This window comes from Melospiza georgiana, chromosome 4, assembly GCF_028018845.1.
Source record: "Melospiza georgiana isolate bMelGeo1 chromosome 4, bMelGeo1.pri, whole genome shotgun sequence".
NCBI classification, from domain to species: domain Eukaryota; kingdom Metazoa; phylum Chordata; class Aves; order Passeriformes; family Passerellidae; genus Melospiza; species Melospiza georgiana.
In genome coordinates, this window is record NC_080433.1 from 7,564,121 (window position 1) to 7,576,933 (window position 12,813).

General features: G+C 43.0%; 1 protein-coding gene across 4 annotated transcripts in view; it reads right to left on the reverse strand.

The window, feature by feature from the left end:
• FRMD4A (FERM domain containing 4A) overlaps positions 1-12,813 on the reverse strand; it is a 372,469-nt gene that overhangs the window by 325,508 nt on the left and 34,148 nt on the right. The window lies entirely within an intron of this gene.

Genomic DNA, 12,813 nt, shown 5'->3' on the forward strand with positions numbered 1-12,813 from the left:
TATATATTTTATATATATATAATGCTTGTAAATATAACATTTCCCTGGCATGGGCCTCCCATGGGTCACTGCTGGCTTTGGGCACAGCCCTGCTCTCTGTGGCTCCTCCAGGGCTGTGGATGGATCTCTGCCCTGGCACCTGGAGCAGCTCCTGCCCCTCCTGCTCTGACCTGGGGGTCTGCAGGGCTGTTCCTTTCACATATTCTCACTCCCCAGTCCAGCTGCAGTTACTTTCCCCCTTTCCCCCATGATGTGCCATAGGTGCTGTCTCTGTTGCTGATGGGCTGAGCTTTGGCCAAAGTTGGGTTCATCTTGGAGCTGGCTGACTTTGGCTCTGTTGGACATAGGGAAATCTTCCAGCAACTTCTCACAAAGCCACCCCTGTGCCCCTGCTACCAAAACCTTGCCATACAGACCCAGCACAGAGGCAAACATCCCAGGGCAGTGTGACAGCAGGACACAACCGTGCAGGCTGGCTGCTGCAATTGAACAAAGAAGCTCAAAGAATTTTCTAAGTGAATGACTGTGCTGCTTAATAATATTCATTCCTTTTTTTTCTTTTCCCTTCTTCCTAATTGCTTTATTAAAAGTCAAAGAGCAAGGGAGTTTCTTGAGGCAATAGGAAAATCTCTCAGAGAAATCTCCTAGGATTTGCTGTGGGAAGCTGTATTTAATACTGTGATTGCTGATGTGGGATAAAGGGTCAAGAGCAGGGCAAGAACCACTGAACGTGGCTCCTGGTGCAGGGGACTTGCTGCCCTGTGCCTGTGCTCACATTTGGCGGCTGGGACAGATGGCAGCAGCAGATTTGAGCAGGAATTTGATGGTGTGGGTGTTCTACAATATCCACTGAGCCCAAAGCTCCTTGGCTTGCTGAGACAGCCACAGCAACGAGGGCTGATCCAAAGGGCTCTCAGCAGCCATATCCCTGCAGCACCAAGTGATGGCTCTGGATTTCTCAAAAACACAAAACATGAGGGGTTTCTTTAACTGTGAAACACTTGACAAGATTTGCACGAAGTACAAGTGGAGTCTAACGCAGAAACCAACTCCCCTTATCCCCTGAGGTCTGACTACCAAGGTGCAAAGTGGAGGAGCCTTTATCCTGTGAGAGCAGAACATGACAGGCTGATCAATTCCTCAGCAGCCACAAGAACTGCAGTGAAGATGAAGCTGACACTGAACACTGTAATACCAAAAAAAAACCCCAAAAACCCAGTTGCTTTTTCCCTCCAGTTGGAACTACAGTTGAATAAGCAGTTTGTGAAGTAAAATAAAACAAGAACTGAGGTCCATCAGACCTCACCAGAGCAGTCTGCTCCAGGATATTTGGATTATGGACACTGCATAGCAGATTCACTGTCAGCTCAGCATCCCCTCAGGCTTGACACATGTATGAACAAGTGGTCAGTGTGCAGATATCTTCTGCCATCTTTCTGATTTTGGGCACCAGCCACGATCAATAGTGATGTATTGAGGGCATGTGGAGTTCTCTGGGTGTGCAGAAGTGTCAGATTTGAGTCCCAAACAGGATAAATTTCCTCTCACAGAATTACCTGAGAAAACTTTAAACCAGGGACAGATGGAAGATGATATCAGCAAGGCCAGTTGCATAAATATCTACCAGATCTATAACTGGGAGGGATTTATGCCTCCCAGGAGATCCCACAGTCTCATTATTATCAGTACAAAACCGGTCAGCACCAGCCAGTCAAGCTTTGAACTTGACCTGCATTACACCTTGCACAGCAGAGCAGCCATAACCTTCAACCAGCAACACCTGGGCTTAGGGGAAAGGGAAAAATAACTGATTTTAACTTTAACCCATGGGGAAAAAACCTGATTTTAACTTTAACCCACTAAAGCAGATAAAAAATCACAAGCCCCATGAACAAACAGGTACAGGAGCAAGCACATACAGATGTCCTTTATTGGCCACAGTATTTTGAGTAAATCTGTCTGCACAGCTGACACTGCAGCCTGAAGATGGTGGCAGCTGCCAGTTTGGGTCCTGGTCACCAAACTGGGAGCCTTCATCCCCAAGGAAAGAAGCAAAACCTGTTTTCTGTGTTACACAGGCACAGTCTCCTTGCCAACAGCACGGCCAGGCAGCAGGGCTGTGCTGAAGGGTCTCATCCTGCTGGACACAGCCTGGATGGGAATGCAGGCAGCTCCTGCCATCCCAGGAGCTCCCAACAAACACACACACACACATCTGTCTCCCTGGCTGAGGCCGTAAATTCTGCCATGAAATACAGATGACCTTTAGCAAATGTGTCTTCTCTGTATCCATAACGTCAGTCACAGGAATCCTCTGCTGGGTTGTGGGATCGTGTTGGTCTCCAGCTATTACAGTAATAAACGTGATTAATTGCAGCTATAAAAAGCAATTTCATTCTGGCTGCTAACCTCATAAAAGAAAAAAAATTAAATAAACCAAAGGATGAACTGCAGTATGACATTTTTACATCCTATTGGTTTATCTCCTGGCTTTGGACTGTGACTCTGATGGCTTGTGATGGGAGTGACATTTGCTTTGCATGGTCAGTGTTTGCCATCACTGCTCTGCAGGATGGAGTGCCACAGGTACTTTCTTTTACAAGGAACAGGGAACTGCTGCATCTCTCTAAGACTCTTTTAGCCACCAAATATTGGTGGCTTAACCATTTTGTCATGTACCAGGGAAAACAGGAGTCCTATGCCAAATCATGTAAAAGCCACTTCAGGTGATAAGCAATCTCTGCTGAATAAGTGGAGATGTATGTCAGGGCTGAAATTAATCCCAAATTTACTTCATTTGAAACACAGGCTTTTTAGAGGAGCCTGTTGCTGAGGCTCAGAGTATATAATGTCATGACAATACAACTGATAGAAACTTCTTTGAGAACACAGCCCTGTGTAAAGTCCTATTGCCAGAAAACTTTAGCTAAACTGAACATCAAAAATGTTCATGCTATTTTTTCCTTTGTAGCCTTTTAATCATCACAGAACATGATTTATCTCTTTGATCATCTTGAAGAATTCACTTAACATAAATGATTTTACTCAAGGGTTTTTTGATTTAGCAGAAATTGCTGTAACAATATCCAGTGGCTGAAAGCTGAGGCTTGCAACATAAATCGAGATGAATATTTTTAACAAGAATAATTAGCTATTGGAGCAATATGCCCAAGGATGAAGTGGCTTCACCAATATCTGTGGCCTTTAAACAGCATTTGATTTTTCTGAAGGATTTGACACTTCAATGTCCAATGTTCAGAGTGAAGACACGATCTGGATGCTAATGTGTATGGGTCTATGCTGGAGTAATTTCCCATGCCCTATGTGTCTTTTCACTGAAAACAGAATTTTCCCCATACTTTTTGTAGTTTTTATAGCTCCATTTACCAAATCCTGTATTGCATTCTTTTAACTTTCTAAACAAAGCTGTATTTATCATGTCTTAAATTAAAGGGAAACTTCAATAGATACTTCATACAAATATTCACAGCTGCATAAATCAACTCAAAGAGATGATTGGGTGTTTATCAGCAAGAAAACATAAGCTGTAGGAGCATGCTTTGTACCTTCATTTCTTTGTGCTTCTCTTGTAAAACATTAAGGATGTCCTAGGATGTGAAGTAATTAGGCAGATAGTTTATTACAGCCAAGTAAATGCCACATACTCCTTCCTCTCTGGACAGCTTGTAACTCACCATTTATTTCCTCACTACAATGGGTTTAGCTGCAAAAGCTGCATTGCCCTGATATGGAAGTTGTAAAAATATTTAAATATCAGAATTTATGTTGATTCTGGGTCTTTGAGCATTGTGCCTCCCCAGCCTGGAGCTGTGGTCTGTGCTCAGCCCTGCACACAGCCCCAGCTCCAGTGAGAGGGGTCTCACACTTCTGCTCCATCCCACACTGATCCCTTTTCTCTCTCATCCTTCTCTCGACGGCCCTGAAGGGTTTTCAAAGCCTCCAAGAACATCACTCAAAGAGCTCAAAGTCTATGGAAATAGCTAATCATCCTTAGGGAAACTTTTTTTTTTAGCAATAATTTGGCCCCCTAAAAAACATCTTTAAAAACAAAAACTCCTAAAACAAAACCCCAAAAGAAACAAAGAACTATTTCAAGGAGTCTTCCAAATCACTGTAGTCCAAAATGTGTTTTTTTTTTGTTTTGTTTTTTTTTTTTTTAATGTAGACTTTCCCATTTCATCCCCCCAAGTGCTTAGAAATTCAAAACCAATGTGCCAAGGTGGTTTCCTATTTTCACGCTTTCTTATATCCCTGTTTTAGGCTGTGCTGCTATTTGACTCCTTCAGCCTTTACCTCTGCTTGTCAGCTTGTGAGCATTAGAAACAGCTCTGAGCACAGAATGACCTGTTCTTCACAATCTATGACAACTCCTGCATTACATCCCTGCAGTAAAACAGCTGTACTATAACAGCTGGATTGTGGGCTTCTCTTTTTATCTCAGTCTCCTCAGGGTAACTGAGAAGTGGAGTCAATTAAGACACAGGGCTAAGATGGATGTTGATTTTGGACCCTGTTTATATCAGAGTGACCTCACACGTCAATTATTTATCTGTGTTATCACAGTATTTAGGAGCAGCTGGCATGGAGCAGCTGCCATGCTGCTACAACACCAGGAAGACTCCTTTTTTGTGTGAAAGGATTTACAGCCTGAGACAGACAGACAGACAGACAGACAGGCAGGCAGAGTGGAGGAAGCAGGAGGCAGATAAGCCATTTTCCAGCAGTGAGCTGCCAGAGCTGCCAGCTGTCCTGTGTCAGCCCACAGCACAAGTCCCAGCTCAGCTGGCACTGCCAGGTCACCAAGGCAGCTGAGTGTGAGCATCCACCTCCACCAGGCACAGCCACTGCCTCCAGAGCACCTTGGTGAACTGCCAGGATGTTTTGCCAACAGAATGAGAGCTTTCAGACCTGGAGGCTGTTTCTTCTCACTAGGAAAAGCAAGGACACAGCTTCCTAATCCCCCACCTGGGTACCTGAGGTGTCCCTCCTGCAGCCAGGTGATGGGAGGGCTGCTCTCCACCAGCCTGTGCCACCTCTGTGCTGCGGAGAATCAGGGAACCCCAGAATGCTGGGAAGGACACCTGGGACAGATCTAGGATCTCCACTGCTCTTCAGGCAGCAGGGAGGATGAGGTCAGGCTCATCCTTAACCTCAACTCCCCAGGCTGAGCTGGAAGGAGCAGCCAAGCTTTGGTCTTTCCAAATCCAGATGTGAACATTTCTCTGTAGGAAGTGAATTTGTTCCTCTTGTTTTATGGGGGATGGTGAGCACAAAGCAGGTGTACACAATGGTGAATATATGAATATTTCTCCCCCTCTTTCCAGGCAGCTGAAGTGGAGCACACGGAGAATTGCTGTGTTAGAGTCTCTGTAAAGTGTCAGTCACTGCTTGGGAAAGGTCACTGTCACTGAGGCAGTTGGTTGGATCCCCTGCACGGCTGTGGTGCTCTGCATGGAGCCACAAAGAAGGAATTGCACTTTCCAAGGCCTTTCCAATGTTGAGCTGCTCATCATTTTCCTTGTCAATACCTGCCTTTGCAATTTACTCCACACAGGATCACTGCCAGCCTCATTTTCTCTACTTTTACACCTGGGAAAACAGCTTCGGTACAAAAGGCAACTGTGTAAAGACAGAATAGAAAGGCTACTAAAGGCAAGAGCAGACTTTGAATAGGCTCCACCTTAGAAACCTTTCTGGCTGTATTGCTGGAATATTGCTGCATTTATTTTTTTCAAAGATTCCTTTTTTCCACCCAATTTATTCCACCTGAATTCTGATCAGGTTGTGCTTGCTCTAATGCAAACTAATAAGGAAGGTCTCAGTCTCTGTAGCAGAACAATTTGGCAGTAGGGGACAGGGCAGGTTGCTCTGACAGATGCAAATATTTACACCAGACAGCAAACATGTCACAGGGTCGAGCAGCAGAGCAGCTGCCACCCCAGCATAAAGCCACATAATGTTCTCTTTGGCTCCAGGTTCACATAATTGATTGAATCAGCAGATAATCAGTTACACTAAACACCCACTAAATCTTCTCTTTGTCAGCGAAGATGCAGCTTCTTATGGAGAGGGGCATTTGAAGGATGAGACAAAGCTATTTCCCAGAGTCATGTGTAAACACAAATGTAATTATTTAAAATGTGCATTGCACACATTTAAACCAGCCCCTGTGGCCTGTGGCATCACCCAGGGTACTTACAGCTCAATTTCCTCCACAAATTTCATTGAAGAGAAGACAATTTTGTAGCACAAGGTTGGAAAAGGATGTTCCCAGCTGGGACTCCTCATCCAAACTGGCTGCCTGGGCTCCCTGTTCTCTTAATGGAAACGGGAGTGCTGAGGTCATGAACCACCCTGTCCTATTTTAGCTAAATTGGGAGGAGATGAGTCAGGTCCATGAAACATCTGTTTCTCTCCTCTGGTAATACAAGGTGTTGAGACAAATAGCACACATGCAAGCACATACACTGTAGAGACTACACAAGGTCAGATGTTTTCCCTGCTCAGCATCCAAATGAGCCTCCCCAGGCACAGGTAACAAAAACCTACCAAGTTGCCAGCTTTGTTCAGAATACTGAGGTTTTGTAGAAATCTGTCTTCCTTCTTAACTCGTTTTCCAAGCTTTCCAAGTCTCATCCCACCTGGTTGTCCAAGTTTCTGCTCTTGTCTAGCCCACATTTCTGCTAAAAAATATCACCCCCATTCTCAACCCCTGAATGTATTTCATGAGCCTTCATCCTGGCTTACATATCCACAAAAATTCATTCCTGCCATGCTGTCCATAGCAATACTTGTTGATTTCTCAGGGGAAAAAAAAAATCCTTTTCATTGTTGTTTTTTCTTTCCTGACAGCTGCCAAGCAGCAGACAACTCGTGGTCCTGTGGTATGAGATTCCTAGGGCACAAACCAGTACTTAAGGGACACCTGGAAGGCTTTCAAGAACCTTATAACACAGAGAAAACATATGTTAATAACCAGCCCAAGGCTTACTGTAATGCTGATGAATCCAGAGCAGTTTCCAGAAGGTTGTACAGACACCTGCTGCAGCAGTTTTGGGAGATGCTTCTTCAGAAGAAGGCATTGAGTGAAATGGCACATTTGGGGCACTCCCAGACAAAGATACCCCATCTCTTCCAGCTCTGGAGCTTACTTAAATGCTGGGATTTTGTTTCACCTCCTGAAATAGCTCTGCCTAAATTGTAAAAATGGAGCACAGAAAACTCCTTCCAAATGAACAGGAAGGACTGCTGAGAGGACTGTGGGACTCTTCCAGGCTGGAGAAGGGTGCTGAATTTGAACTTTGAATGCTGATCAAGGAGATCACATCCATGCAGAGCCATGCACTTGTACCCATAAGCTTTTCTTTATATTCATGCAAATATCCCAGCCTTCACTCCTCTTCAATGTTTGTCTCTGTCTGTCAAAGAGAAATATTCCTCTGAAAGCCAATATCAGTGTGAGCTCAGATGGGAGGAAAAGGGGATGAAAGACTCACATTTTGCAAGTTCACAGATAACAGGAGGCCTAAAAGTGGCTTTGAACCTGTATCTCTGTCTCCACAACTGTTTGCCTTCCCTGAAAAGTCCCCTACAGTGAGAGAAACACACTGAGATCAGCTGAGGGCATTTCAGTGATGCTGAGGCAAATCTGTGGTTAGAGTTTGGAGGACAGCTTTGCAGGATGCTGTTCCCCTTTAAAATACAACAGCCTGCCCATTTTTGATGAAAATTTCCTCCTTGGAGAGCTAAGGGATGAAAAGCAATCCAAACTGTGCAGTCCCTTGCGGTGCTTCAGTGGGAGAGAGTGGCAGCTGATTGTGGCCCATGGTTTCCTTTTGCTGCTTAATCATTTGAGAGTTTCCAGTAGGAACAATAGTGTAAAAGGACACCATGCTTAAAAAAAGATAAACCCCAGAGTTTAAACATAAATTAGTCACAAACAAAGAGCTTATTTCTAATTCATAGAGAAGTAAATGAAAGGGGCAAAATCTGCCTTTATGCAATAGCTTCACATCTGTCTCAGGTGTAAAACCCCAGTGAGTTCAATGGAATTGCAGCAGGGACAGATTTGGTCCCATGTATTGGCCCCAAAGAAATAGGCTGTCCTTGGGGAAGTGATAACAGCTCTGATGTGCATAGTGGGGAAGGTTGGTACTTTCTGTGTGAATGAACCAAGTAACATGATGTATTAAAGGTGCAGGAGACAGCTCTCCAAGAGGCAGGTTCACAGAGGGATGCTCCATTTCAGAGAAGCACTTGGCATTCAACACCAGCTGAGAGCTTCTCCCCTTACCTGCCTCTCTGTTCCTCCTGCACCTGGAGATGAGACAAAGACACCTAAAACTGAACAGTCTGCAAAACAGTCTGGGGCTCAAATGATTCCAACTTCTGCTCCAGGTCTGCTCCTGGCGGGAGACCCCACTGGGACCACAGAGCTGGGAGAGCATTGAGTAAGGCCAGACTTCCAGTGTTTTTCCAGAGCAATTTGACTGCTCACTCACTTTCTCTGTATTGTCACCCACCTTTCACATGCTCATCCTTTTCTGCTGCTTTTTCCTTCACTTTACAAAACTCCCCTTGTCTTGTTTGGTTATTCCCTTTGGGGGTGTCCAAGACACAGAAGGCAATTTTAGCTTTCAGTTTCAGTACTTGATGTGTAAGGATTTAGTGAGAGCTTTAGTTGTAGCTGACCAAGGCATTTTAGGGGAAATGGTCAAGGCAAATGTGTAATGTGTATTTTGCAGCAAACAGAAGCTACAGCTGGGATATTTGTCTACAGGATCCATGCAGAGGAGAGAGCAACTGTTTCTGCAACAGGCTGGCAAAATAAGCTAACAAATGCTGAGAAATAAAGAAACAACTGATGTAAATCAGACAAAGACCATACAGGCATTCAGTGGCAGAAGCAGGATACAAGCCCCATTCCTGCATCCTCAGCACCAGATCATCCCTTTCCAGCAGGATCCTCACATAAAGCTTTGCTGATCTTGTAGCTCTGTCTAGAATTGCAAGTCTAAGTGGCAAACCACAGAATTGCAAACAACCACACTGCCAAAAGTAATCTTCTGGTGAGTCTAGGTCTGAAGTTCATCAGATGGTATCAGATAACAGAAGGAAAAAGCTAGTTCTTGTTGGGAAATGTACTATAGACTGAGGGGTTTGGAAAAATAGAAACCTCCTGTATAGCAGAAGAAGGATTTGGGTACTGGGTTTAGGCTCTGAATAAGTAAAATTGCCATCCAGGAGAATTAAAGCTGGGGTGTCTTTCCATTTCACCTTCTAAAACTCCTCTGACTCCATTTCACTGCTTGGAAGGAGTTAAGGCATTACTTAGCTCATAATGAAAACCACAGATGAGAGAGGGAAAAGGATTAGAAACCTATACTTATTTCCCTACTATATTAAGGACTGAAAGAATTGTGTAAAGTGATGCATCTAAATCTGTTTGAAGAGTGGAATCAACAACAACAAAATGAGAGGTGAGAGCAGAAATGCTACCCAGGCAAAACAAAAAATGGTTTGCACAGTGATTACCTGGTGATAACACAGCAAGTTGAATTAAATTGTTGCTGCCCCTCAGAAGAGTACCTTTGTCTCCATAAAAACATTGAACTACTTTAATGGTATTGATTTCAGCAGAAGTGTACAAGCCCACCAATGTGGAGACACTTACGTTGCTGTTAAGAGGCTTTATTTCAAAAGCAGGAATCTGAAAAGGAGAGTAAGTAACTTTCCTGTATAGATATATTTGGTCTGGAGATTATATTGGTATCAAGATTTAGGTTAAGCTTCTCTTATCCAAAAATAAGAAGAGTGAGTGAGAGAGAGAGAAAGAGAGGAAAAAGCAGCCAACCAAAAGTAGCTAAAAAAAAAATAAACTGCAGAATTAGGACTAAATACAGACTTTAAATTAAAAAAAAAATCTTGCCTTGTCAATTCTACAAGCACAAAGATGAAGTTTTCAAACTATGCTAATTCAAGAGGAAATCTATTTTCCATCTAGGTGTCCCAGTGGGAGTCTCACAATTCCTCACCAAAATCCCTGCTGATGTAGCAGCCACACCAACTGCTGGTTGCCCACATTTACCCCTGGGAATGGGACCCTTCTGTTCAGAAGAGACTTTAAAGATTGATTTCAAGAAGAAAGGTATTCCTTGTTTTCCAGATGAAGAGAATAGGGAACCCCCATTTTAACTCAATCTTTTCCTTTGGCTTTGTCCTGTATCTCTCGCTCAAACAAGGGGTTTGTCCCATCTTAGTGAAAGCCAAACCTATCTGTAAGAGAACAACAGCTGGGCCAGGTTCCAGCATCTTTACAGAAGGAGGTTAGTGCTTAACAAGTAAGGGCATATCATTGAGACTTGGGAAAAATAAAATAAATAATACATCCTTGAACCAAAATCTCATTTTCAACCCAGGAACTACTAAACTGTTTCATAAGACTCTCTAGGATTATACAAGAATGATTCAGAATACATCCCAGGGACTCTTTCTTGCAAATAAATAAGCCAGACGAACACACTGTGCCACACTCCAACTCATAAAGGGAACCAGAGGGCAGACTGCAAACAGAAGGAAATTGCAAGAAGGCCAATAAAATGCAATTGGGATCTCATGCCATCAGCTGGACTAGGCAAGAGGGATAAATAAAGTCACAGAGTTCTCCCATATTTGTGGTTCCTTATTGTTGTGGAGCTCTCCTCAGAACAAAAACGGCTCTGGAAGGGAGGCAGCCGTGCTCCTTTTGAATGGCAATGTTTAAGAAAGGAGAACCATATGGTTTTCAGTGGGCTCAATTGTGGCAGCCAGGAAACTAATCCACAGATTTATTGGAGCTGGCATACGTAACAGAGTGGCAATGTTCCTTTCATTTGCTGCCAAGAAACCCTCTGTGGTGCAGAGCTTTACCTTGAGCAGCAATTGCTTACTGGGCATATGGGCCTTATTTCTGCAAATGGGAGTGGAAGAGAGTCAATTTGCAAATCAAATTGGAATTCTCTTCCCCCTGCTGCTCCAATTTACTATGCAGACTTCATTCCTAGTTAAAGGAGCCTGAATTTCTGCCTCTTTTTTTTTTTTTTTTTTTTTTTTCCCTCTTGAACTTGTTCTATTGATGTGGGACATTCAAATGAGAGGAATATGATGAGGAGATAACAGACCATTTAAACCCTTGTCACTGACCAGATAGAAGTTATTGCAGTAACTATTTTACCTAATAGCCCACTTGCTGGAAGACCCCAAGCTATTATCATCAGAGTTCCTGACATCCTGATTTTTCTTGAAAAGGTCATATGGAAATGGGGAATGGCAAATCAGAGTCAGTAATCTGTCTAAAGTGTATATATAATAATATTTTAGATTTTTAAAAAATTATTTTACTGGTGAAGCACAATAAAAAAATCCCAAGTATCCTTTGGGCATATTCATAGAAGGGTTTTCAGAGCTCCCATGGGCTTACTTGGAAAAAGGTATCAAAAGCTTGACTTCTGAAGAGAGACAAGGTGGCAGGGGGTGATTGATAGATGAACTGCCAACCCTTACAAGTGCAAATGGAAATATGATCAGGGTTTGGAATCAGCCCCCTTCACCTGGGGAACAGGCAAGGCTGCATCTGAGGTCTGCAGCAAGGCACAGAGAATTTCAGGGGGAGACAGATGCTACAGCAGTGTTAAATGTTTCAAAGATTTCCCATAAGCTAGTGCTACAGACAAAGAAATTTATATAATTTTTTTGAGAGGCTATACCTGAAAACCTTGTTATCTTTTTTTTTTGGGGAGGGGGGGTAGGTAGAGTGCTGTTTTCTTTACTTCAGCAAAAGTAGAGAATAACAAAGGAAACTGGGAATTGTTAAGATCATCCATCGATCATACCACAAACCCATTGTGTTCAGTGTGCTGGGTGCCAGACACATCAGAGAAAGGCAGGAATGCCCATTCATGGGCAATTCTATAATTCAGCTCTGCCAACCTTATCTTTGAGCCCAATTTCCAAGGAGATGTGTCTAGGAACATCAGTGAATCCAGTAGCAGAAACGACCTATGAATAGAGCAGCTCCATGAGCTCAGGATGATAAGCAGAAGTCTGCAACGAATTAGTGGAATAAATCATTATGATTTTAAAGGTTAACATTTGCCATCTTCCTCTGGAAAATGGTTCCTCCGTGAAATTAAACACTGCTCTCAACACAAAAATATTATTGAAGAAGTTAAATTGTCTTTTGAAGATTAAGTTAAATCTGAAGATGGCATTCAAATCAATAAAGTATGAGTTCAAAGCAGCCAACAAAGACAGTCCAACCTACAGGGACTCCCATAGGTCATCCAAGCCTGCTGCGACCTTATTTCAATACTTCTCTTATAAAATGGGTCAACAGCACTTCTCTTCAGCAAGTGACTCAGATAGCCACAGTTCTGTCCTTCCATTAATTGTTACAGGTAAAAACCCATAAATACATCACGTGATCTAAACTCAGAGAAATAAAAAATTGATCATATTTATGTATCATCACATATATATATAAAATATATATTACATATATATATCTCATATATACTAACAAACAAAGAGGGCCTTGGGAGTTGAGGAGCTCAGTGTTCAAGCAGGTGTAAAGGGGGGCTTTGATTTTTGTCTGCCAAAGCCTTATCATTCAGCATATGCAACAATACAGAACTAATTGCAGAGAAATATCCTGGGTTTCGTTCTCTTCCTTGTGAAAAACTGATTTTGGGCTGACACCTCAGCAGAAGTCAGTTCCCATTTGTGTGACAGGGAGTGAGAAAGAAGAGAGATGAA